Below are 26,759 nucleotides of genomic sequence, written 5' to 3'. Positions count from 1 at the left end.
TTTTTTGGGGTGCCTGTGCGTTGCGTGACCCGTCATCTTTCCCCAGGGGTGACATACAGCCTTGCTAGAGCACTAGGGTACGATTACCATCTGGTACCCAACCCCTTTGACCCCCAATTGCCCAGTACAATAGTTCACATCGACTCCCATATGCACAATAACATCAGTGCCATGGCTGGGAGGCGACCAAGCCATAAGGGTGGCAAAGGTGGCCGAGCCCCAAGTGGTGGCCGTGGTGGATCCAGTAGGGGATGTGGCCGTGACTTGCAGGGTGCCCCTAGCCCCCCATGTGTGGAGGAGCAGTCAGGGACACCCATGCCCCCCCCCTGATTGAGGTTACCGTGGCTGACACCATCCATGCTCAGCCCTTGTTGGACCAGCCCACTGTGGAACCAGACCTGGCACAGGGTGACTCCATGGCTGACTTCCAGGTCAGCAGGTCTAGGCCACGTGCGCCGGTGAACATTGGTTTCATCAGGCCACGTAAATCAGGGGCAGCTAGGTCATCTGCTGCCCCGCATAGGCAGGCTGGGGAGGCTGCAGGGGCAGCTGCGGCTCCATCCACCCCACCTCTCACACACCCATCCAGGGCAGTGTCGGTCCAAGTCCATCATGCTGACATTCCCCCTGACACCATCACACTTGAGCTAATGCCTGCACCAACTCCCATGCTGAGTGTGCAATCCCACGCTCCTGCCCCTAGTGTCCAGAGCGGCGCAGGACACTCAGGATCCCCACCACCTTCCAAGCGGAAGAGGAAGAGTGCTCGTCCAGTAGAGGCTGATGCCCCAGACACGGCTACACAGTCCGGCACATCAAGGAAGCCCAGCTTCAATGAGGCCGAACTGAAAGCACTTGTAGAGTATGTGTCCGCACATGACCGCGAAATGGTGATTGTTGCAGGATCCAAGATCACACCTGCACAACGTCAGGCACACTGGCAGACCATTGCGGACATCATAAGTGCCTTTGGAATCGTGAGGCGCACAGCTAATGAATGCTACAAGCGCTGGAATGACCTGAAGCGCAGGGCAAAGAATAAGCTGGCCTCAAGTCATGCCGCAACTCTAGTGACTGGAGGTGGGTCTCCAGCAGACGACATAGAACTCACTCCACATGAGCAGGTTGCTGGGACCTACGTCACGGAGGAACAGATCCAAGGCGTGGGAGAACTGGCAGATTACGAGGCATTGTCCGGTGAGTGCACATGCATGTGTGTGTCATCCATGTGCATGGTGTGTGTGGGAGGGCTTCTGTTTGGGTGCCAGGGGAGGGTGTGTGTGCCTGAGTGGTTTGGCTCACCCATGTGCCTCTTCCTATACATTCTTGGCACCAGCATTTGGGTATAGCAGCATCCCTTCGGCCAACATTAGACATCCAGCCCAACACCACGCCAGTTGCCCTTGGAGTGCCATCTTGCCACAACACTGTTGCTTATTTACCTCTGTTTATTCAGGCAGATTGTTTGCATACCACCACTTTTACTCTGGATTTCTCAGTCCTATTGTCACATGTCTGACATGGCTATGGTACAGTGGACTGGCTCAGTTTCGTGGACATGATTAGTTTGGACATGTCCCTGTGCTATAGGACCATTTTTGACTGGCAGCTGCAGGTTAAACATTTGAACCATTACAATGAAAATAATCAATTATATGAGCAAACTGGACTGAATGAACAATTGGTGACCTCCTCTCCCTCTTCACTTCATGGCTAGGGTACATGCCATCTGTGTGATGGCATGTGTTTTTGACCTGCCAATCACTGGCCAATGTGTGATGCCACCGCTAGGCAGCATGCAGCAAATGTGTTCATCTTCCATCTCGGTGTCATCAATGTGTGCCATCTGCCTCCCCATCACATGCAGTGACGGTGCATGCATGGGAGTGTTTTAGTCATGTGGGACATGTGTCAATCAAGTACTGTTTCTGTAGCCTCTCAGCCCTAATTGTGTGCCATAGTGCTAATGCCTGTTTCCATTTGTTTTCTTTTATGTCTTTGCAGGGGATGACGCACTTGATACTGCTGGGGTTGTGGAGATGGTGCAGACCCAGGAGGGGTTTGAGGGCCGACCGACCACCAGTGAGGGATGTGGTGTGGTGGTGGGTGAGAACCCACAACTGCTGCAGGTCGTGCTCTCAAGGGGTGTCTCTGGCTGCACCTCCCCTGAGCTGTATTCAGGTGTCGATTCGGATGATGAGACCTACGTGCCGTCGCAGGTGAGTGTTTCTGAGAGGGATTCTGTTCTGCCCGACCCACCTGCACCAGGGTAAGATCCCTCAATGGGGATGTCAGTGTTGGCAGGTACGCCTTTGGTGGTTACGGATGCAGGGTCACACTCTGCAACATCTGATCCTGTTCCTGGGCCAGCAGATCAGAGGGGGAATGCAGTCCTGCAGCCTCAGGAAGTGCCGGCACAGCAAGGCGCAGTTCGCCTTGCCCCAGACAGGTGTGGTGCCCGCCGACGTGGTGGCCGTACGCCACCTGGCAATACTGCATGTGAGCAATCCCTTTACGGTATGGCAACCCAACAGGCAGCATCATCAGAGATGATGGCTCAGGCCATGGATAGGGTGGCCACTTCCATTGTCCATCCCGAAAGGCTGATGAAGCGACTACAGCAGGCAACCGACTCCATCTGCCAGTCACACAGGGAGGACATGTTGGCGTCCGACAGGGACAGGCGGGCGGCACTGGCGACTCTGGAGGAATCCATCTCCATAGAGTCCCAGGGCCACAGGGAAGTCCTGAGGCTGGAACTCCTTCACCTCAGGACGACTCTTGTTGAGCTTGAGGCTCCAACAAACCGAAGGACAGAACAGCAGCTGGAGCGTCTCACCCGTACGCTCTCAGCTGAGATGCAGGCAACTAGGGCGGAGGTCCGGGCATCCCGTGAGTTGTTGCATGGGGACCTCTGCACACTTATCCTCCAGAACGAGACCTACCACACCCGCATGCTTGCAGCCATGGAGGAACAGACTAGGGCTTTGCGTGGGCTGCCTCCCATAGTGCCACCACCTCCTGATGCAGCTGCAGAGGGTGAGGATAGCGACAGCAGTGATACTCCCACAATAGGGTAGCCGTGTAGGCCATGAGCCCATGGAGGTGTTTTTTTTTCGCAAGATCCACACAGGTGGGTTTTGGTGTGCACCCTGTCCTCGGACCTCCTGGGTGGCCTCTCCGACCCCCCCGGGCCCATTAATGGCCATTTTTTTTTTTTTTTTGGGACATTGTGTTGCCTTGTGTGGCTCCCGTGGGCATACGCTGCATTGTGGCTGGGCACATGCAGGCTTGTCATGGATTTGGTTCAGATGCTTGGGTTTTTGTCACACACACCCCTCCTGCTTCCCGTTTCCATGGGCTTGCAAAGGGTGTGCCCAAGTGACATTGACGTACATGGTGACATTGGACTCCCATGAGCTGTGTGGGCAGTCTGTAGTCAATACTGTGTATACATTCATAGTGCATATTGTTGTTGTATTGTACACTCCGTGGTGTATTGATATGTGCCTCTGCATCCATCTCATCCTACATATTTGCAGGTCCATTCCTCATGTCTTCACAATGCGGTCCACCTTGGAACTGGAGTCCATGTTGTAAGCAGTGCACCTACACTCTTGCTTGGCGCTAACAATGTATACTTGGAAGTGTTCGGAGGGTTGTCAACATCAGGTGGTGAGGCTAGCTAATTTTTAAGTCTGGAATGTCATGTTTAAGGTAGGTTGGAGGTTGTGTAGGTGATTGGTATTCTTGGTAAGTATTTGGTAATGTGGGTTGTAGGTCCTGCATTACTGTGAGCATTTCATGTGTGGACATGTTTCCATTAGGGACACTGTAGCTGCTGACACTTTGGGCATGTTGTGGGGATTCATTTATTTCCTCTCACATTGCATGACATGCTATGGTGTGTTGTGTGGCCGTGCCGGGGAGGGGGTGGGTGACATGGCACTGTTTTCATGTAGTATTTTGCAAGTGGGTATTCATTTCTGCAGTATGGAAGTGTCTTTTCATGACACTGCATTGGTGGTGTTTGGGTAGGTAGGGATGCACACATTGTGACACTTCCACATGAACAATCTCAGGCTGCTATGGTTCTAACAGTTGACAGTCCCTTTGTTCGTCTTAATTGTCAGGTCGAGTCATCATTGCTTATCAGATGGTATGTGCCAGGCCTGTGTGCACTCCATTGGGGTGTGATTTCTATGTGAAGTAATTAGCCACCAGCTGCGTACGGGCTGCCTCACCCCGTGCCCTCTCCCCTCCCATGCGCAGCGGCCGTGCATGTGGTTGGGGATGTGGGGGCACCACCATGTCCACAGCCAGGCCCCGGCGTTTTGCAACATTGTGCAGGACACATGCTGCCACTATGATCCTGCACACTACTGGGGGCGCATATAACAGCTGCCCGCCAGAACGGTCAAGGGAGCAAAAGCGTGACTTGAGCACTCCGAATGTGCGCTCCACTAGGCCCCAGGTTGCAATATGGGCTGTGTTGTATCTTACCTCTGGAGGCGTGATGGGGTTCCGAATTGGCGTCATCATGTGGGTGCTCAGAGGGTAGGCACTGTCCCCTGGTGAGGAGGTTATGGGTATCATTAGTGGGGTAGTGACATAACTCTGCATCTGACATGCATGCATGTGCAGTGGCATTCATACTCACCAAGCAGCCATGCATCGCCATGCCGCCCAGCTTCTAGGTCCCGGCTTAGGGTAGACCTTCGGTAAATGAAGCTGTCGTGGGTGGACCCTGGATAGTTGGCATATACTGTGGTGATGATTCCCTTAGCATTACATACTACCTGCACGTTGATGGAATGCCAGTGCTTGCGGTTCCTATAGATGTGCTCAGATGCCCTGGCGGGACGTAGTGCCACATGGGTGCAGTCAATGGCACCTAGCACTTTTGGGAATTGTGCCACACTGTAGAAATCGAGGGTGGCAGCCTGCCTTTCTGCAGGTATCCTGGGCAGGTATATGTGCCTACGGACTGATGGGCGTGCAGTGATGATGTTCAAGACCTTGTGTAGGCAGCGTGACTGCGTGTCCTGTGACACCCTACCCACTATGGCACTTGTCCGCTGAAATGATCCTGTGGCCAAGAAGTGCAGTACATTGAGGACCTTCTCTAGGGGACTGAGTGCTTGGGAGCACAGGGTGGGTGATGTGAGGTCATCCTCCCACTCACTGACCAGGTCCAGTATTATGTGTGGTGGAAACCTGTATCTCCCATACACCTGGTCATCAGGCATCCCAAAAAGGCTGGTTCTGGGAGTGAAAATTCGGGCCCTCACTAGCCTCCTCCTCCTCCTTTGGTAACCCACGGCCACTGCTGCTAGGAATGGTATATTCATCCTGGCGTATGAGCTTGTTTGTTTTTTGCGCGCACTTTTATGCTGCGCGGGTCGACGTACGCCTGCTTCATGCTGGCGTACGTGTCTCAGGATTGGACCATTTATTTTTTGGCACGTCGTAGGTGAACATGTGAATCTTCCCGCCCACCCCAGAAATACACGTAGCATGCTCTCCCAGGCCCAGTCGCGGGTAAATATTCCCGCCCACCCCTGGAATACATGTACCCCACTCTCACAGGCCCAGTCGCGTGTGGAAGTTCACGCGCACCCCGTAGTACACATACCCAGGCCAATCGCGTGTGGAAGTTCACGCGCACCCCGAAGTACACGTACCCAGGCCAATCGCGTGTGGGACTTCCCGCGCACCCCGAAATACACGTACCCAGGCCAATCGCGTGTGGAAGTTCACGCGCACCCCGAAGTACACGTACCCAGGCCAATCGCGTGTGGAAGTTCACGCGCACCCCGTAGTACACGTACCCAGGCCAATCGCGTGTGGAAGTTCACACGCACCCCGAAGTACACGTACCTAGGCCAATTGCGTGTGGGGCTTCCCGCGCACCCCGAAGTACACGTACCCAGGCTAATCACGTGTGGAACTTCCCGCACACCCCGAGGTACACGTACCCAGGCCAATCGCGTGTGGAACTTCCTGCGCACCCCGAAGTACACGTACCCAGGCAAATCGCATGGCTGGGGAGTGGGGGCCTGGTGGAGACTGCCACTGGTGGCTGGGGGGTGGGGGTGATGGGAGACATGAGTGGGGGCCTGGTGGAGGCTGCCCCTGCACTGCTGGGGGTGGGGGTGCATGGGGACATGAGTGGGGGCCGGGTGGAGACTGCCCCTGCACTGCTGGGGGGTGGTGGTAATAGGGGACATGAGTGGGGGCCTGGTGGAGGCTGCCCCTGCACTGCTGGGAGGTGGGGGTAATAGGGGACATGAGTGGAGGCCTGGTGGAGGCTGCCCCTGGTGGCTGGGGGGTGGGGGTGATGGGAGACATGAGTGGGGGCCTGGTGGAGGGTGCCCCTGCACTGCTGGGGGGTGGGGGTGGTGGTAGACATGGGTTGGGGCCTGGTGGAGGCTGCCCCTGCACTGCTGGGGTGTGGGGGTGGTGGGAGACATGAGTGGGGCCTGGTGGAGGCTTCCCCTGGTGGCTGGGGGGTGGGGGTGGTGGTAGACATGGGTGGGGGCCTGGTGGAGGCTGCCCCTGCACTGCTGGGGGGTGGGGGTGCAGGGAGGCATGAGTGGGGGCCTGGTGGAGGCTGCCCCTGCACTGCTGGGGGGTGGGGGTAATAGGGGACATGAGTGGGGGCCTGGTGGAGGCTGCCCCTGGTGGCTGGGTGGTGGGGGTGATGGGAGACATGAGTGGGGGCCTGGTGGAGGCTGCACCTGCACTGCTGGGGGGTGGGGGTGGTGGTAGACATGGGTGGGGGCCTGGTGGAGGCTGCCCCTGCACTGCTGGGGGGTGGGGGTTGTGGGAGACATGAGTGGGGGCCTGGTGGAGGCTGCCACTGGTGGCTGGGGGTGGGGGTGGTGGGAGACATGAGTGGGGGCCTGGTGGAGGCTGCCCCTGCACTGCTGGGGGGTGGGGGTAATAGGGGATATGTGTGGGGGCCTGGTGGAGGCTGCCCCTGGTGGCTGGGGGTGGGGGTGATGGGAGACATGAGTGGGGGCATGGTGGAGGCTGCCCCTGCACTGCTGGGGGGTGGGGGTACATGGGGACATGAGTGGGGGCCTGGTGGAGGCTGCCCCTGCACTGCTGGGGGGTGGGGGTAATAGGGGACATGAGTGGGGGCCTGTTGGAGGCTGACCCTGGTGGCCGGGGGTGGGGGTGGTGGGAGACATGAGTCGGGGCCTGGTGGAGGCTGCCCCTGCACTGCTGGGGGGTGGGGGTAATAGGGGACATGAGTGGGGGCCTGGTGGAGGCTGCCCCTGGTGGCTGGGGGTGGGGGTGATGGGAGACATGAGTGGGGGCCTGGTGGAGGCTGTCCCTGCACTGCTGGGGGGTGGGGGTGCATGGGGACATGAGTGGGGGCCTGGTGGAGGCTGCCCCTGCACTGCTGGGGGGTGGGGGTAATAGGGGACATGAGTGGGGGCCTGGTGGAGGCTGCCCCTGCACTGCTGGGGGGTGGGGGTGGTGGGAGACATGAGTGGGGGCCTGGTGGAGGCTGCCCCTGGTGGCTGGGGTGTGGGGGTGGTGGGAGACATGAGTGGGGGCCTAGTGGAGGCTGCCCCTGCACTGCTGGGGGGTGGGGGTGGTGGGAGACATGAGTGGGGGCCTGGTGGAGGCTGCCCCTGGTGGCTGGGGGGTGGGGGTGATGGGAGATATGAGTTGGACATGAGTGGGGGCCTGGTGGAGGCTGCCCCTGCGCTGCTGGGGGGTGGGGGTAATAGGGAACATGAGTGGGGGCCTGGTGGAGGCTGCCCCTGGTGGCTGGGGGGTGGGGGTGATGGGAGACATGAGTGGGGGTCTGGTGGAGGGTGCCCCTGCACTGCTGGGGGATGGGGGTGGTGGTAGACATGGGTTGGGGCCTGGTGGAGCTGCCCCTGCACTGCTGGGGTGTGGGGGTGGTGGGAGAGATGAGTGGGGCCTGGTGGAGGCTTCCCCTGGTGGCTGGGGGGTGGGGGTGGTGGTAGACATGGGTGGGGGCCTGGTGGAGGCTGCCCCTGCACTGCTGGGGGGTGGTGGTAATAGGGGACATGAGTGGGGGCCTGATGGAGGCTGCCCCTGCACTGCTGGGGGGTGGGGGTGGTGGGAGACATGAGTGGGGGCCTGGTGGAGGCTGCCCCTGGTGGCTCGGGGGTGGGGGTGATGGGAGACATGAGTGGGGGCCTGGTGGAGGCTGCCCCTGGTGGCTGGGGGTGGGGGTGGTGGGAGACATGAGTGGGGGCCTGGTGGAGGCTGCCCCTGCACTGCTGGGGGGTGCGAGTAATAGGGGACATGAGTGGGGGCCTGGTGGAGGCTGCCCCTGGTGGCAGGGGGGTGTGGGTGATGGGAGACATGAGTGGGGGCCTGGTGGAGGCTGCCCCTGCACTGCTGGGGGGTGGGGGTGCATGGGGACATGAGTGGGGGCCTGGTGGAGGCTGCCCCTGCACTGCTGGGGGGTGGGGGTAATAGGGGACATGAGTGGGGGCCTGGTGGAGGCTGCCCCTGCACTACTGGGGGGTGGGGGTGGTGGGAGACATGAGTGGGGGCCTGGTGGAGGCTGCCCCTGGTGGCTGGGGGGTGGGGGTGGTGGGAGACATGAGTTGGACATGAGTGGGGGCCTGGTGGAGGCTGCCCCTGCACTGCTGGGGGTGGGGGTGGTGGGAGACATGAGTGGGGGCCTGGTGGAGGCTGCCCCTGGTGGCTGGGGTTTGGGGGGTGGGAAACATGAGTGGGGGCCTAGTGGAGGCTGCCCCTGCACTGCTGGGGGGTGGGGGTGATGGGAGACATGAGTGGGGGCCTGGTGGAGGCTGCCCCTGCACTGCTGGGGGGTGGGGGTAATAGGGGACATGAGTGGGGGCCTGGTGGAGGCTGCCCCGGCACTGCTGCGGGGTGGGGGTGGTGGGAGACATGAGTGGGGGCCTGGTGGAGGCTGCCCCTGGTGGCTGGGGGGTGGGGTGGTGGGAGACATGTGTTGGACATGAGTGGGGGCCTGGTGGAGGCTGCCCCTGCACTGCTGGGGGATGGGGGTGGTGGGAGACATGAGTGGGGGCCTGGTGGGGGCTGCCCCTGCACTGCTGGGGGGTGGGGGTAATAGGGGACATGAGTGGGGGCCTGGTGGAGGCTGCCCCTGGTGGCTGGGGGGTGGGGGTGATGGGAGACATGAGTGGGGGCCTGGTGGAGGCTGCCCCTGCACTGCTGGGGGGTGGGGGTAATACGGGACATGAGTGGGGGCCTGGTGGAGGCTGCCCCTGGTGGCTGGGGGTGGGGGTGGTGGGAGACATGAGTGGGGGCCTGGTGGAGGCTGCCCCTGCACTGCTGGGGGGTGCGGGTAATAGGGGACATGAGTGGGGGCCTGGTGGAGGCTGCCCCTGGTGGCGGGGGGGTGGGGGTGATGGGAGACATGAGTGGGGGCCTGGTGGAGGCTGCCCCTGCACTGCTGGGGGGTGGGGGTGCATGGGGACATGAGTGGGGGCCTGGTGGAGGCTGCCCCTGCACTGCTGGGGGGTGGGGGTAATAGGGGACATGAGTGGGGGCCTGGTGGAGGCTGCCCCTGCACTACTGGGGGGTGGGGGTGGTGGGAGACATGAGTGGGGGCCTGGTGGAGGCTGCCCCTGGTGGCTGGGGGGTGGGGGTGGTGGGAGACATGAGTTGGACATGAGTGGGGGCCTGGTGGAGGCTGCCCCTGCACTGCTGGGGGGTGGGGGTGGTGGGAGACATGAGTGGGGGCCTGGTGGAGGCTGCCCCTGGTGGCTGGGGTTTGGGGGGTGGGAAACATGAGTGGGGGCCTAGTGGAGGCTGCCCCTGCACTGCTGGGGGGTGGGGGTGATGGGAGACATGAGTGGGGGCCTGGTGGAGGCTGCCCCTGCACTGCTGGGGGGTGGGGGTAATAGGGGACATGAGTGGGGGCCTGGTGGAGGCTGCCCCGGCACTGCTGCGGGGTGGGGGTGGTGGGAGACATGAGTGGGGGCCTGGTGGAGGCTGCCCCTGGTGGCTGGGGGGTGGGGTGGTGGGAGACATGTGTTGGACATGAGTGGGGGCCTGGTGGAGGCTGCCCCTGGTGGCTGGGGGGTGGGGGTGATGGGAGACATGAGTGGGGGCCTGGTGGAGGCTGCCCCTGCACTGCTGGGGGGTGGGGGTAATACGGGACATGAGTGGGGGCCTGGTGGAGGCTGCCCCTGGTGGCTGGGGGGTGGGGGTGGTGGGAGACATGTGTTGGACATGAGTGGGGGCCTGGTGGAGGCTGCCCCTGTACTGCTGGGGGGTGGGGGTGGTGGGTGACATGAGTGGGGGCCTGGTGGAGGCTGCCCCTGCTGGCTGGGGGGTGGGGGGGGTGGGAGACATGAGTGTGGGCCTGGTGGAGGCTGCCCCTGCACTGCTGGGGGGTGGGGGTAATAGGGGACATGAGTGGGGGCCTGGTGGAGGCTGCACCTGGTGGCTGGGTTGTGGGGGTGATGGGAGACATGAGTGGGGCCCTGGTGGAGGCTGCCCCTGCACTGCTGGAGGGTGGGGGTGCATGGGGACATGGGTGGGGGCCTGGTGGAGGCTGCCCCTGCACTGCTGGGGGGTGGGGGTGCAGGGAGACATGAGTGGGGGCCTGGTGGAGGCTGCCCCTGGTGGCTGGGGGTGGGGGTGGTGGGAGACATGTATTGGTGATCAGTAGTGCAAGGTGACATGTGGGTTGGCTGGTGGGCATGGCCATGGTGGATGGGTTGTCTGTGGGACATGAGCAGGGGTGCATGGTAGTACCCTGTGGTGTGGGCTGCCTGCAGGGGCTGTGGAGGGTGTAGAGGGAACACCTGGGGGGACCCACATGGCCAAATCATGTGTAGCATTCCCCGGCACTACCGAAATACACGTACCCTGCAGAAATCGCGTGTGAATCTTCCGCGCACCTCAGAATACACGTACCCAGGCCAATCGCGTGTGGAACTTCCCGCGCACCCCGAAGTACACGTACCCAGGCCAATCACGTGTGGAACATCCCGCGCACCCCCACCTACCCAGGCCAATCGCGTGTGGAACTTCCCACGCACCCCCACCTACCCAGGCTAATCGCGTGTGGAACTTCCCGCGCACCCCGTAGTACACGTACCCAGGCTAATCGCGTGTGGAACTTCCCGCACACCCCGAAGTACACGTACCCAGGCTAATCGCGTGTGGAACTTCCCGCACACCCAGGAACACGCGCACATGCTATTTTTCACACAGCGGGTGTCCGTGTTTGTCGGTGCCCCTTTGCACCTCATTTGTCCTAGCGGGCCACTGTATGGCCCATTCATCATGGCTGTATATGGGTGCTTTTTGTTAGCGCACATTTTGGCGCACATTTTTTTCAGTCGCAGGGGCGCTACCGCCTGCTTTCTTGTGGCGTACTTGTTTGGCCCTGTGCGCGTCTTTGACCGTGCGCTGGTTTGCCCTATTCGATTCCATGAATACGGGTTGTAGGCGAGCGTGTGGGCGTTCCGCGCACTTGCCTCCTGTACTGCCCATGTGACACCCATATTTTCACGCGTTGTTCCCCATTCCGAGTGTTACGCCCCGTGTTCCGCCTACTTTTGTGATGTGCGCCGCGCTATGTGCGATTTCGCAGTGGCCGTGGCGCACGCTGTTGGATGACCTGTGCGCCGGCGTACATTTTTAGTGCACATCCAATGCTTTTCTCGCGCACGGACTTCCATGAATCTCAGTGCGCTGGTTTTCCTGCGATTTTCGCACTTGCACTGCGATTTTCACACTTTTCCTGCGATTCGCACGTTTTGGCACCTCTGCGCGGGAATTTTCGGCGCACATTAATTCCATGAATCGACCCCATTGTTTTGCCTATCCATAATATTTCCTATATTTTATCAAATTTACCCATTTGGCATCTCGCCAGATGCCAGCATTTCAAAAACGTTACTCCAACTTTTATCCAAAGTCTTCTGTGTCCTTGTCGTTAGATATGGCCATACTTGCATATACATGCTGTTCTATACTCACACCTGTTTGGGCCTATCTTGGGGAAAATTCTATTTATTTGAAAAAACTGTATCCTTTAGTGCTTTTTTTCTGTACTCACTTGGCTCCTCTTACTCCTAATAATGATCAGCAGTGTGTCCACATACTGTGGTGTGAACTAATACGTACCTCTTTCTTCTCTACCTGTTCACTAAATACTTACTTTTGTCATAATATAATGTTTCTTCCCATTATATTTGCTATTCCCTGCTAAGGCCATGTAGACATTCCTCCTGTGCTCAAGGATGAAAATAAACTTCATCTGTAAAATATGAGTCAACGCCATCATATACATTCAAATAATGTTTTGTTGCTTACTCTTATACATTCTTTTGTGCAGTTCTACTAAAGGCTTTCTTATATTGTGCAATCAATCTCAGCCATCCACACTCCTTTGTCCTTTCATGAATCATTTCTAGATTATCCAATTACAACCAGCACCATCCCTTATGCTTTTTGATGCTTTATTATCCATTCATTATTTATTTATTTATTTATTTCACTTCCCTAGATTGTCATCATTCTCGTTTAGTTTTTTTGAGTTTCTTATTCCTGTGCTGTTAGGGTCAAATATTTATTATTATCTTAAACTAATTAGTTTAATAATAACACAAACCTTCATATTTATCATATTATAATCCCTTGCATGCATGTATTTTAATTTTGTTCCCCTATTAATTTCACTAGACCCATGTCATAAGGGCCTGTGGTCCACAGGGCACTTGGCACTCTCTCCAAGCTTTCCTGAAATAATGCTGAGCGCTGCTACATTATTGCCACATGCTATAAGATGTTCCCTTTTCTTTTTCAATGTGTGATGCTCCTAAGGAAACACCACTTCATCATCTGTTGAGTCCTATCTAGATATGTCTCCATCAGTGACGTCAATCAACCTAGAACCTTCCTTGGGAACCATCACTGTCTTCCATGGTCCGCTCTTATTTTCCCTTCCTTTGAGCATATTCATTTTCTTTCGCACTATGGCTGCTTTCAATTCTACTGGGATGATCTGTCCCCCTTCTTTATCCATAGATATCCGTGGTCTATAAAAAAAGAATTCATCAAATATCATCACCATTTTCTCCACTAAGCCAAATAACCATGTTTAACAAGATGCTCACTTCATGATAAGAAAGACCTCTGGGTCTACTAAAACACCTTGCAGAGCCACTTGCCCTTTGCATGCCAATATAAATCCACCCGCGTTCAAATGGTGTATCGCAAAAGTGGAAAAGACTATACATTGATCAATTAAATAAAATCATCATGTTAAGCTTTGTCATTCAATCGCTTCTCAAAAATATTTAACTAGTGTCTCTCACAAATATAACAAAAATCAATTTTACCACACTCTCCTACAGAAACTGATAACTCATCAATAAAAAAGGAACTCAACTTGTAACTCCAAAGAACCCTCAATCATCTGATAATTCCCACCATCTGACACCTTTCCTCCATCATTCATGGAAGTGCAGTGCCAGTGCCTACCAATAGAACAAAAATGTTCGCCTCCTATCGTCACATTAACCCTCTGCTCCTCTTGGGGCTTAGTGTCACTAATAATTCTGAGTACATTAAGTCGCCCTTTGAGCTGCCTTATTGTGGATGCATGCATAGCCTTGTTCGTGTGAAATGATTTCCTCCTACCATAGTGGCTCCTCCTATCCTGGGTGTCAATACCTGTCCTGTGTTTGCATATTGCTGAATCTGCATGGGGGCTCACTGCAATTGACCCTGTAGTGAATTCATTTTGCAATTGCTCTAGCTGCTGTACCTGTTACACTCTCAGTGCTCATGTCTGGAACAACGTCAGATCCTGGACAAAATCTTCCCTAGTTTGTGAGCTATATGCTGGAGGATAAACTGTCCACCTCTTGAGAGTTATTCATCTTGAACATATCCTTGACTTTTACATGTGCACACAATGTGCACATTTAATATACAGGAAGAGCACGTCTAACTATTCCCCCTTAATTAATCCTCCTGGCACATTTTGGTTACCATTCTGCATATTCTAAAACCTGTCTTGGTTATTTTTGAAAACCTTGAAAACCCACTCCTTCCTCTGTAGGTCATTCCTTTGCCTTGTGGCATGAACCCATTCCCTTCTTGGCCCATCTGGCATTGATTATTCGCCTGAGATGCACCCACTGCTTGCTGCTGCATTCTTAGCCTTCCTCCACTCACCAGTATTGCCCCTTCTATGTCATACTTTGACAGTTTCTTCTGAACTACCTTGGCTTCCTCAAGTCTTTCTAGGTTTGTTTTTTTTTTCTTTTTATTCTTCTCTTGCAGCAGCCTGCAATAATGTGCTATAGTCAACTGTATCTTTACTCATGACCTTGCTTCCATTCCCACTTGCTTCCCAAGCGTCTATGTACCTGCTCAAGCAGTCCCTGGCATATACTGTGGTGAAAAACTCCACTGTTTTCACCCCTGCTTGCACACTTCAAGAATTCAGTGCTTCTGAATATAAGCAAGCACATATTCATCCGTTATTTATATTTCTTCAAATAGACCAGCTATTCTTATATTTTTACTTTAATAAATATAATGTTCCCATCTAGTACTGTTAATAGAAAACACAAACATCCTGTGTGTGTGTTCTAATTGCAATGTTGAATTCCTTTTTCTGACTACCCATGTGTTTTTAAATGCATTGTCTATAGTTCATTGATCGCCTATACTTTCATATAATCATGTGTGCATGTGTTTATGCATGCCTCCGCATGTTCATGCACATATGTGTGTGTGTCACTCGCCCTCTTCTTACAAGCATATCATAATAAAGATTATATCCTTGATCATCTCAAATTATTTTCCCAATAAATCACCTAATCGTGCTTAATAATACTCCATGCTGTGCTCAATAGCTGTGCTAAACCTGCCTCAATTTTCTTTGTCAATTCCCAGCCTGGTTATAACTTATTCATAAATATATTTTTATTTAAACAACCCCTGCACAAATCTAAATAGGAGATTCCTTATTCTTAGAAGTCATACCATCAAGTTGTGAACTTCTATACAAAATACTTTTTCAACCTAATGTTTTCTCAATCCAACTGTTTAAATGTACCAGGGCCCTTAATCGTTTTGTGTGTGTCTTTAACCTCAGTGCGCATTGCAAGAACTTCCCTTTATTGCCCACTGCTTCCTTATGCTAAATACACATTTTTGCATTTTTACAGGCACTTCCTATCTTTTCCCAAAAAAGTGTTTTTGTCTCATGTATCCTCCCCATTCCCCATAAATATTCACTGTGCTTAGTTCAATATCATCCATTAATACATGAGCCTACTTTTTACTGTAATTTGCACTCATAATTACATTTTTACTCTCAGTGCCATTTTTTCAATTTGTATGATCCTGGACACATTTTTTTCTTTTTCTTCTCCAAATGTCCCCGTATTGCATAGACATAATGTATGGTGAGGGAAACATTGTTTCCCTTCTTGGCACCAGTCCAATGTGCTCTAACCTTTTGGTGCATATATCTAAACATACATGCATAATACCCCATGCCTCTATGTTGCATTGTAATACATATCCCATGCCTTCTCTTTGTCCCTTAACTATCAATATTCTCTCTAATGTGGTCACTCACAGCACTCTTCTTGTGCTTCCATTTGGCAATCTGTCTTTTTTTCTCTATATCGCACTGAAGACTTCTTTAACAAATATTTTTCCTCTCTCCTTTTTATTTGCCCAATTAGCCTGTGCATGCTCCAGGATCTATGCACATTATAAAATGCCCCATCCCTCCTTCATAAGGGATGGCAACTTGCCCCACATAAAATCAACAACTTTGGGGCGCTTCTTAGTGTGTGTTCAATAATAAAGCATCCATCATTACCTCATTAAATTACCAGCCAACCCCCTAAAAATGAGAATTAACTTGTGCAATCCTAAACAATAACCCAACGGGGCCCCTCAGCCCACTCATATACAATAGCCGGGGATAGCCTCTAATACAAAGACAATATGTATGCAACACAAGGTTTCAACAGTATGTAGCTCTTCTGCCAAAAACAACAGTTATTCAAAGTACACACCTTGACTAACCAACCAGGGGTTAAATTGCCTCACATCATGTCAATTTATACCAGTGCGTTTCTAAACATCTATTTTTATAACCATACATTAATGCCATGTACAAAATGCTGTTTTTCAAACCTTATTTATTTGTCACTTTACTCAGCGTGTGTCCATCATTTTGACCCCTAATTGAGCATCCCCACTAAGGACCATAAACATTTATACATTTAAAATCTCAAAAAACAAAAATGAACTTAATAGATTCTGGTTGACACCCATATTTCCATATGAGACGAGGCGATCCCCAGGCCACTTCCAGCCTGGCACCAAACAAACAGATTTTCCAAACTTGCACAAAGAAATTACAAAACATATTTATTATAAACTAAATACACATATTAGTTCCATTCCTACTTATTTAAACCATATTTCCGTACATTTTTCATAACTTTTTAATGTATGAATACATATTCAAATATGTTCCCAATCTGCCCACAGTCTTGCTTTAGTGTTTTATACAAATATTTTCAACAGCATTTTGTTGCTTCTTCTGTACAAGCTGCCTCAGATGCATTAACTCAAAGAACTATCCCTGTGTCTTTCTGTGAAACAGCCCTGTTCCTTTCTTGAATCATAAATGATTCTCCTAACTCTGCCAGCATCTTATCTCTCAGCCATAAACAGGCATCGTAGGTGCTTCAAGCAACGATCTCAAGCACACAAATCTCCATTGTGTCCTGTCAACGCAGGCTTTTATTAGCTGCGTAGCGCATCTAAAAATGGGCATATATCTATGAAATGTCACTTTAAAAATGTTAAATACCAGTTATCTTCTTAGTTTTGAGCTGTGGAACCAGGATTTGTTGTCAGTTGTGTGTTTCATTAAAAAAAAAATAGTTTCTTACTGCCTAGCTGCCTGTCTGAGGCAAGATTAACTTTTCTCACATCTCATAACTTCTGTATTCTTCGTTTACATCAAACTCTGTGCAAATTTCTATTGTGTAAAGTTTCTTGGCTGACTAAGAATGTCAACTATGGAGGTGTGTAAAATTAACCCTCTATCTCCCACCACCTGCCCGCTACAGGGGTACAAAACAGCCACACTTTTTGACTTTTTTCATTATTTGTCTGGTGTTTTCCTTTCTATTACATTTTAAATCATGCACATGGGCGCTCTCATCAAATGGCTTACTCCTACCTATCTTTTTCACTTATCCCTGCCTATTTTTGTGTTGGTGCAAATTATTTTCCTTAAATAAATAATGCAATTTCTTGACTTGTCTCAATTTTTATACAATTCATTGTCACTCCTTAACACTTTTAATTTCAATACAGACAGACAAACCAGTTGACTTTTTCCACATGGACGTCATGACACCTCTTGTCACCTAGCCCCTAAAATTCTCCAATAGGATTTTGAATTGTCCCTCTATCACAGACCTGTATGTGTGCAGCCTAGTTTTACCCACTTGGGTTTTGGGACAACACCTTCTATGCTCCTTAAGTGAGGAACCCAGGTTTTCAGACCCTAAGCGTCTCACTTTTACTCTTTATCATATATCTTTGACACTCCTAGTCACACACTAAAACAACCCCTGTTACCTTGTATTACACAATCCTTATTTTGAACTACCCGATTGCTCTTCTTAACTACCACAAAAACCCCTTAATAATACATAATACATTTTTATTTACTCCCTCCTTACCTCAGTCTCTCAGTCTCCGATAATACATACCAAAATTCACAAGTGTCAAAGCACACCATCCATCATTCATGCTGACAGTCATGGGGAGAGCTCTTCTGGCAAGATGGGGGCACGCCGCAAATTCAGGTCCTTACCCTGCCACTCTCCCAAGACATCCTCTCATGTCTGTCACAATGGGCTTCTGGATTCTTTCCCTGGAAAGATATTTCAGGGTCTCTCAAGTGGTCGCCACTTGAACTGGTGGCCCCAGCCCTTCATAAAACTTTGACATCTGTGGACCAAGCAGTGGAGACAGGACACTTGACAAGGAGGCAGAAGGACGTCTAGGCTGTTTTCAAAATCATCTTTATTGCATGTTCTCAGGACATCAGAAACAACAGCACTGGGCTCCTAAAACAACCTGCCTTTTATACTTTTTCAGGCTGATGCAACTTTACATATTATTGCACAATACATACTGATTGGTCCCTGCAACTAAAATCAAATCCCTAATTATTGTATTATTGGTTGGCTTAACTGTCACTCACCAAGCCCACATGACTTATTTTGGCAAGCATTATTTGACTGACACAGGCTAATTAAACTTGTGTGAGATCCTACCGGCCCTAATTATAACCTCTTTATCGCCTGCCTAAAAACAGCCCTTTTCAGATTCCTGAGACCTGTCAACTTCACTTGGCAGGCTATACTGTGGGAAACGTCATGATCTCAGCATATTTGTTTGCAGCTAAGCAGCTGTTCTGTCTAATTGGTAGCTTTCCCAGGCTTTCCCATGATCCATCACTGTCAGCCTTGCCTGCCAAGAAATTCTAAGTACACCCCACCACATATTTGTCTACAGTGAACTGCTACCAGAGAATATTCTAGATTCACAATGGGTTATCTATTTTAACTTCTGGACCTGAAGCCATTTTGCTTCGTCATCCATCTTAGAATCTACCTGAGCCTGTTCAGCCTGGATGTTCTGTTCAGCTACCAATGGGGAGTTTGTTATTTACTTTTGTGCATAACTCAGTTTCTGTTCAGTTCACTGTGATGCTGGAAATGCATCTGAGGGACAGGGCCTCTGAATCCTTGTCCTTTTTCTGTTTCTACCGTGTGTTCTGTCATGTTTTCTGCCCAGGAGTCCATGTGGGACTCCTGGCAGTGCAGCTCTCTCTTTTGGTTTGGTGAACAGACCCACGGGATACCCTTATGGCACCCATGGGTAGGGGTACAACCCTGTGCCCCTAGTGTATGTTTTTGGGCACCTGTGGGTGGCCCACAGAGCAGGGTATGGGCTGGTGGCAGCTCCATGCTGAATCTGCCAGGTGCTCTGAGTGTACTCCATTTTGGGACACCCAGGTCCTGCCATTGGGATCAGTTGATTCCTGATAGAAACAAGATGGCCCCTGTGGCCTCTTGCTTTCTATTGCCTGTTGTCTTGTTTTTCCCAAAGTCCTGGGAAGCCCTGACTCTGTCCCTTCCCCCTGACTGGCTGTTGGGTGGAAGTTCCATATATGGTGTTGTTGTGAAGGCCCAGCTAGACTGACTGGAGCCTTCCCATTGACTGTATGTTGTGGATACCTCCTGTGGGTGGGACCTGGGTGAATGGAGTGGGTGACCAATATGCACTCCTTGTTGTGGTTGTCTGGTTTCTGGCATGTGAGACAAAGACTGAGACAGCCCTGCCCGAAACTGGCCTGAATGCAGTGTGTAGTGTTGAATGGCTGGGTACTTGTCCCAATCCACATTCCTTGTTGTGAGTGTCTGAAAGGGAGGAGTGTGGCCTGAATGCACTGTGTGCCTGATTGGCTGACTGACTGCATGAATGCCCTGCAGTGTGATTGGCTGCTGTGTGTGTGCCAGCAGTGTGGATGAGAGGCAGAATAGTATATCTGGGGACCTCTCACCACTGGAAAAGTGTTCAGAAGGGACCTTTGGTTGAGAAGCGACCATTGTGCTCCTAAAGCAGCCAGGGAGCTGAGTCTCCACTCTACGAGTAACTGGAACTGCTGATCCTCGATGTCCAGCTGGAAGAAGAAGACTTGCTGTGGCATTTGCTTCGACCGATCCGAAGGCTGACGAGATCGTCGAGGGCTGACCCGAGAGAGGACCTGGTAAGGCGCCCTCTTCCCGTGCTCCGAGGGACCATCGAGCACCGCTCCATCTTCGCCGAAGCGCCCTGGAAGACAGATCCTCGAAAGGCTGTCGACCCATGACGGGACCGCCGAGGAGATCGAAGTGAAGCACCCGGACATCGACGCCGTCGAAGTCCATTGCCGTCGACCAGGGTTCGCAGGTTTGTGGAACCGCTGGAGGCCCGTCGAAGTTGTGTTGCCCAGCCGTGGGAACCACTTGACGCTGTGCCGCCGACGACCGGAGCCGTCCGCTCCTTTGCCTAAGAACATTCAATCGAAGGACTCTCTCGACCGCTTCGTCGACCTCTTATCCTGCCGGAGAAAGTCGAGGACGACCAACGCGCCGAGGAGAAACCTGCCGGTGGGTTTCCCGCCACCCGACGACCTCAAAGACTCAGACGACTCGACGCCCTTGCTGGGCTCCCGTCTCTACAATCTTTGCGGTCCAGAACTATTGTCATCGAGGTGCCCCGCACACCTCCGCCTTGCAGGACGCCGACGCCCCGACGCCGACGAGCACCGCTCGGACGAAGCTGCCGCTTCTTCGACATCGTTCTACCTCGTTTGTCGACGGACGTTCGACGCCCCGTGCCTCCCGCTTGAAAGGGAAGGCATTCAAGAAGGGCCGTCGATTCCCCGTCGCCGAACAGCGAGTCCCTCGACGTTTGTCGACGCCCTTTTCGAGGAACTCGACTCCACCAGGTACATTGGGGGGGTAAAAACATTATAGGGGAAAATAAGACTTGCAGAGCAATATATGGACTGGGCTTGTGCTATATCTTTCTTTACAGGTTGCCCAGGTGGGGGGATCTCTCTATTGCTGGTTTCACTCTATTGGTCTGTGTGACATTGTACAGTATTGTTCATGCACTTCAATGAGATCTAGGGTGGTACCACTTTAGGATTGTAAATATTTGTCATTGTAGATTTTGCCGGAGTACAAAGTGAGTTATCATGATGAATGTACATAACCTTAACTTTTGATTATATAAAGACTGTGTTCTAACCAATACAGAGTGTGGATATTCCTTTGTGGGGGCTTGGGGATACACTGTACTTAAGAACCAGCCTGCATCACCTCCTGAGAAGCTAGGCCTTGATTGCTCGACCATTGCTACCGAATAGAGAATCTTGGCTGGGGTCTCCTGTGCCTCCCCTCCACCATATAGGGAGCGGAAGTACAGACACCCCCCACCGGTCGTTGAGATCCGTTCTCTCACACTGGTGGCAAGCGGTGGGATGCTTATGGTTTTAAGAATCAGTGTATAACCGTGCCACTTACAAAGGATATTTGCCCTTTATTGAATTAAGGTTTAGTTGTGTACAAGGTAACTGCATTACAAACAATGGAGTCTATTGCGAATGGCAAATTAACTCGGATGAGCTTGGAGGCTCTCCAGAGTGCTTGTGAAGCTAGAGAGTTAGACTTTGTGGATAAGTCTAGGGCTGAGCTGATAGCTGCCCTGGTGGACTACCAGACTGATAGTGAAACTCTTGATGAGGGGGGGAATGCAACCAATGAGGACTCTGCCCCTGGGGTTTCAGCTGAATCTGTTTCTGGGAATGCCACCATTCCTGCTGCCTCTGTTCCAAACTCCAGCAATTCCTTAGAACTTGAGTTATTAAGGATGAAATTGGCCTTTGAATACCGCAAGTTGGAAATAGATGCTGAGCTTAAGAAAGAGGAATTGGCTCAACAAGTGGAGATCAAGAATAGGGATCTTGAACTCAAAAATAAGGACCTTGAACTCAAGAGCCAGGACACTGAATGTCAGAGGATCCAGCTAGAGAAAGCTAGAGTGGAGACTTCAGCTAGATCCAGTGAGAGTGTCAGGTCCCCAGCCACCAAGTTTATGAAAGATTTGGTTGGTGTATTTGTGGAGGGTTCGGATATCCTCCAATGGATTGAAGCGTTTGAAATGGCTTGTGAGATTCATGATGTGGATAAAAGAGATTGGGCGAAGTGTTTGTTAAGCAGAGTGCCTCAAACCGGGTATGACTGTATTCTGAAGCTGAGTGTGGAAGAAAGGGGTCAGTACGAGTGTATGAAGTCTGCTTTGATTGCCAAGTTCGGCAAGACACCTACCCAATACCTTAGAAGGTTCAGGGATTTTAAGAAAAAGGAGAATATGTCTTGGGTTGACTGGGTGAGTGCTGCGCACATGAACATGATGGGGTGGATCGATGGATACAAGGTTAAGACTTTTGTTGAATTGTCCCACCTCTTGTTTTTTGAGCATTTCTCTGAAGCCTGTTCACCAGAGCTGCGTCAGTATGTGGCTGACCAGAACATTTTGGACCCCTTTAAGCTGGCTAGGTTGGCTGACAAGTGGGTCTCCCACCGGGTGTCCCCTAAGGACTCCAGTGGGAAGGACAAGGATAAAGAGAAGGGGGCCTCTCAGAAAGCTGAGGAGTCCCCCAAGCAATCACAGTCGGGTAAACCAAAACCTTCCTCTCCTAAGACCCAAAAATCTAGTGGGGATAAGTCATCTGGGGGTGGGAATAAGAGTAGTGGTCCACCTGCTGCAAAGCAGGCTCCCAGTGGTTCCAGTACCGTACCCCGCACTCCTGGCGCTTGTTGGGACTGTGGGTCTCTGGATCACAAAAGGGGTGACCCCAAGTGTAAAGGTAAGGCACTTGGAGTACAGGCTGTCAGCCTGACCTACCCTTACCCCGTGTCTGAGGTGGAGGCCACTGTCCTCCCCTCCTCTGCCGGTATCACATTTGGTGCTCCAGTGGAGATTTCCTTAGTGTCCCTTGGGGCCTGGGACCAGTACGCAGAAGTACTGGCGACTATCCCACAGAACACCCGTAGATTTTTGAGAAGTGTCCTCTTGAATGGCCAGCCTTCTACTGGTTTGAGAGACACTGGGGCAAGAATGACAGTGGTGGACAGGACCCTGCTCAGGCCAGAGGACTATGAAGGTGCTCCTCTGCAAACCACCAGGTTAGCTGGTGGGCCTCCCAAATTATCCCCTGTAGCCTTAGTCACACTCATGATTGGCGACAAGACAGCGAAGCTTCCTGTCCTGGTTCAGGACAATGTCCCTGCTAACATTTTGTTAGGGAATGATCTAGTAGAGTTGGGGTTGATCTCGGATGGTCTTCCCATGACTGCTGCTGCCGTCACTAGATCACAGGTGACATCGGGTCCGGCTGTGGGTCAGATACCCGAGCCAAAGGCGAGGCCTAAGGCAAGAAGGCGGAAGACCAAGAAGGCCACCTCTGTGGAGGGAGCACCTTCTCTTCCTGCTGCACCCATTGGGATCCATGCTCAGGACGGGCTGGGTCCAGTGGAAAACCCCAACTCAACTCCTTTGGGAGAAGAGGCAGAAGACTCTCCTGTGGGAGAGTTTCTTAACCCGGAGGATCATCCCGACCTTCAATGCTTGTTAGCTGAAGGGGGACCCTCCCGGGCAGACTTCTGTAAGGGGCAGAGAGAGTGCCACTCTCTCGAGGGACTGAGGAAACAGGCCCTGGCCCAGGCACAAGGAGAGGTGCCTAGGAATTTCCGGATTTATTGGGAGGGTGAGCTCCTTGTTAGTGAGCCCACTAAGCCTGAACCTGGTGCCCGCAAGAGGTTGGTGGTACCCCAGGTTTACAGGCCCTTCCTACTGCAGTTGGCGCATGAGGTGCCCTTGGCTGGTCATCTTGGGACCAAGAAGACTAAGCAGAGGCTCTCTGCCCATTTCTACTGGCCACGGATGGGAGTAGAAGTGGAGTCCCACTGCAGGACCTGCCCAACTTGTCAGTTGTCTGGCAAGACTGGAGGCAGTGTCATTGCCCCATTGCAGCCGTTGCCAGTGGTTGGCACCCCATTTGAGAGGGTAGGCATCGACATCATCGGTCCCCTTGACCCTCCCACTTCAGGTGGACATCGGTTCATCCTGGTCTTGGTAGATCATGCCACCAAGTACCCTGAGGCGATACCCCTTCGGACGGTTACGGCCAAGGTGGTTGCCAGGGCTCTCCTGGGCATTTTCACCCGTGTTGCACTCCCCAAGGAAGTTGTCTCTGACAGAGGATCCAACTTCATGTCGAGTTACATGAAAATCATGTGGAAAGAGTGCGGGGTAACCTACAAGTTCTCCACCTCTTACCACCCCCAGACCAATGGTCTGGTTGAGAGATTTAACAAAACTTTCAAGGGCATGCTAGGTGCTTTGGAAGAGCCCCTAAGGAGGAAATGGGATCTCCTCCTGCCATGCCTGCTGTTTGCTTACAGAGAGGTACCTCAAGAGGGTGTTGGTTTCAGCCCCTTTGAGTTAATCTTTGGACATCCCGTGAGGGGGCCCCTCGCCTTGATCCGAGAAGGCTGGGAAGCCACCCCTCCAGGTCCCACCAAGCAAGTGGGGGACTACGTGTTAGGCCTCAGGCGGAGGATGACACAGATGATGGGTCAGGCAACAGCAAATCTCAAGGCCAGCCAGGAATTGAATAAGTACTGGCATGACCTTAAAGCCTCGCAAGTGGATTGGACTCCGGGACAGGAAATCCTTGTGATGGAGCCTACCAAGCCTAGGGCTTTGGCAGACAAGTGGACTGGACCCTTCAGGATCATCTCCAAGATGGGCGAAGTCAACTATCTGGTTGACATGGGAGCCCCTGGGGTAGCTCCTCAGCTATTCCATGTCAACAGGCTCAAGCCTTTCCACAGGCGAGCGGAAGTCTCATGTCTCTTGCTAGCTTCTGGGCAAGAAGAGGATGAGAGTGAGCCCCTTCCTGACTTGCTGCATAGCAACCCTCAGGATGGCTCAGTGGAGGGAGTACATCTCTCTCCAGATTTGACAACAGAGCAACAGAGGGCCTGTAGGGCTTTGCTCCAACAGTACGCCTCTCTGTTTTCACTGAAGCCAGGCCTTACACCGTGGTGTAAGCACGAAATTGACACTGGTGACAGTGTGCCTGTCAAAAGCAGGCGCTACCGTATGTCAGATACCGTTAAGAACCACATCCAGGCTGAGGTCGCCAAGATGTTGGATCTGGGTGTTATTGAACCCTCAACCAGTCCCTGGTCCAGTCCAGTGGTCCTTGTCCCCAAGGCAAGTTCCCAGGCGGGCCCCAAGGATTGGAGGTTCTGTGTGGACTACCGAGGAGTCAATGCCGTCACCAAAACTGACGCGCACCCATTACCCAGGGCTGATGAGCTCGTGGACACCATCGGTGCTGCCAAGTTTGTGAGCACCTTTGACCTCACTTCAGGCTATTGGCAAATAGCTCTGACGGACCATGCCAAGGAAAAGACGGCCTTCTCAACACCTGAGGGACTCTACCAGTTTAGGGTCATGCCTTTTGGGTTGAAGAATGCCTCTGCCACCTTCCAGAGATTGGTCAATCATGCGCTCAGTGGGCTGGAAGCCTTTTGTGTGGCTTACTTAGACGACATTGCCGTCTACAGTTCCACCTGGGAAGAGCATTTGACACATCTGGATAAGGTGTTGCAGGCCTTGAAAAGGGCTAACCTCACTATCAAGGCTACCAAGTGCCAGATAGCTCAGGGGAAAGTTACCTATCTTGGTCATGAGGTAGGAGGGGGTCAAATCCAACCTCTCGCCAGTAAAGTACAGGATGTACAGAACTGGGAGACTCCCACTACTCAAACCCAGGTGAGAGCCTTTTTGGGCCTCACTGGGTACTATCGCAATTTCATGGCAGACTATGGAACCATAGCTGCACCTCTGACCGCTCTAACGTCACCCAAGCAGCCTAGGAAGGTTAATTGGACCGAAGACTGTCAGAGGGCCTTTGATGGCTTGAAAGAAAGTCTGTGTAGGGCACCTGTGTTGAGTGCGCCTGACTACAGCCGACCCTTTATCGTCCAGACGGATGCCTGCGACACCGGAATTGGAGCTGTCTTGTCCCAGTTAGATGACAAAGGGAGAGAACACCCTATCACATTCATCAGTAGACAACTCAAGGGTAGAGAACTTAGGTGGGCTACTGTTGAAAAGGAGTGTTTTAGTATAGTTTGGAGCCTTAGGCGTTTTAGGCCCTACCTTACGGGGTCTACCTTCAAGGTCCAAACAGATCATAAGCCCCTGAAGTGGCTTATGCAGATGAAGGGTGAGAACCCGAAATTGCTCAGGTGGTCCATTAGCCTGCAAGGGCTAGACTTCACCATAGAGCACAGACCAGGGAAGAGTCACGATAATGCAGATGGCCTTTCCAGAAGGTATGTTGACCGTCTGGATGAGGGTGTCTATCCCGTGGGAGATTAGACACCCTCCACCTCAGTCTGGGGGGGGCGACTGTGATGCTGGAAATGCATCTGAGGGACAGGGCCTCTGAATCCTTGTCCTTTTTCTGTTTCTACCATGTGTTCTGTCATGTTTTCTGCCCAGGAGTCCATGTGGGACTCCTGGCAGTGCAGCTCTCTCTTTTGGTTTGGTGAACAGACCCATGGGATACCCTTATGGCACCCATGGGTAGGGGTACAACCCTGTGCCCCTAGTGTATGTTTTTGGGCACCTGTGGGTGGCCCACAGAGCAGGGTATGGGCTGGTGGCAGCTCCATGCTGAATCTGCCAGGTGCTCTGAGTGTACTCCATTTTGGGACACCCAGGCCCTGCCATTGGGATCAGTTGATTCCTGATAGAAACAAGATGGCCCCTGTGGCCTCTTGCTTTCTATTGCCTGTTGTCTTGTTTTTCCCAAAGTCCTGGGAAGCCCTGACTCTGTCCCTTCCCCCTGACTGGCTGTTGGGTGGAAGTTCCATATATGGTGTTGTTGTGAAGGCCCAGCTAGACTGACTAGAGCCTTCCCATTGACTGTATGTTGTGGGTACCTCCTGTGGGTGGGACCTGGGTGAATGGAGTGGGTGACCAATATGCACTCCTTGTTGTGGTTGTCTGGTTTCTGGCATGTGAGACAAAGACTGAGACAGCCCTGCCCAAAACTGGCC

Source organism: Ambystoma mexicanum, chromosome 8 (assembly GCF_040938575.1).
Source record: "Ambystoma mexicanum isolate Mex_15411 chromosome 8, UKY_AmexF1_1, whole genome shotgun sequence".
Taxonomy (NCBI): domain Eukaryota; kingdom Metazoa; phylum Chordata; class Amphibia; order Caudata; family Ambystomatidae; genus Ambystoma; species Ambystoma mexicanum.
This window is presented reverse-complemented; position numbering follows the sequence as displayed.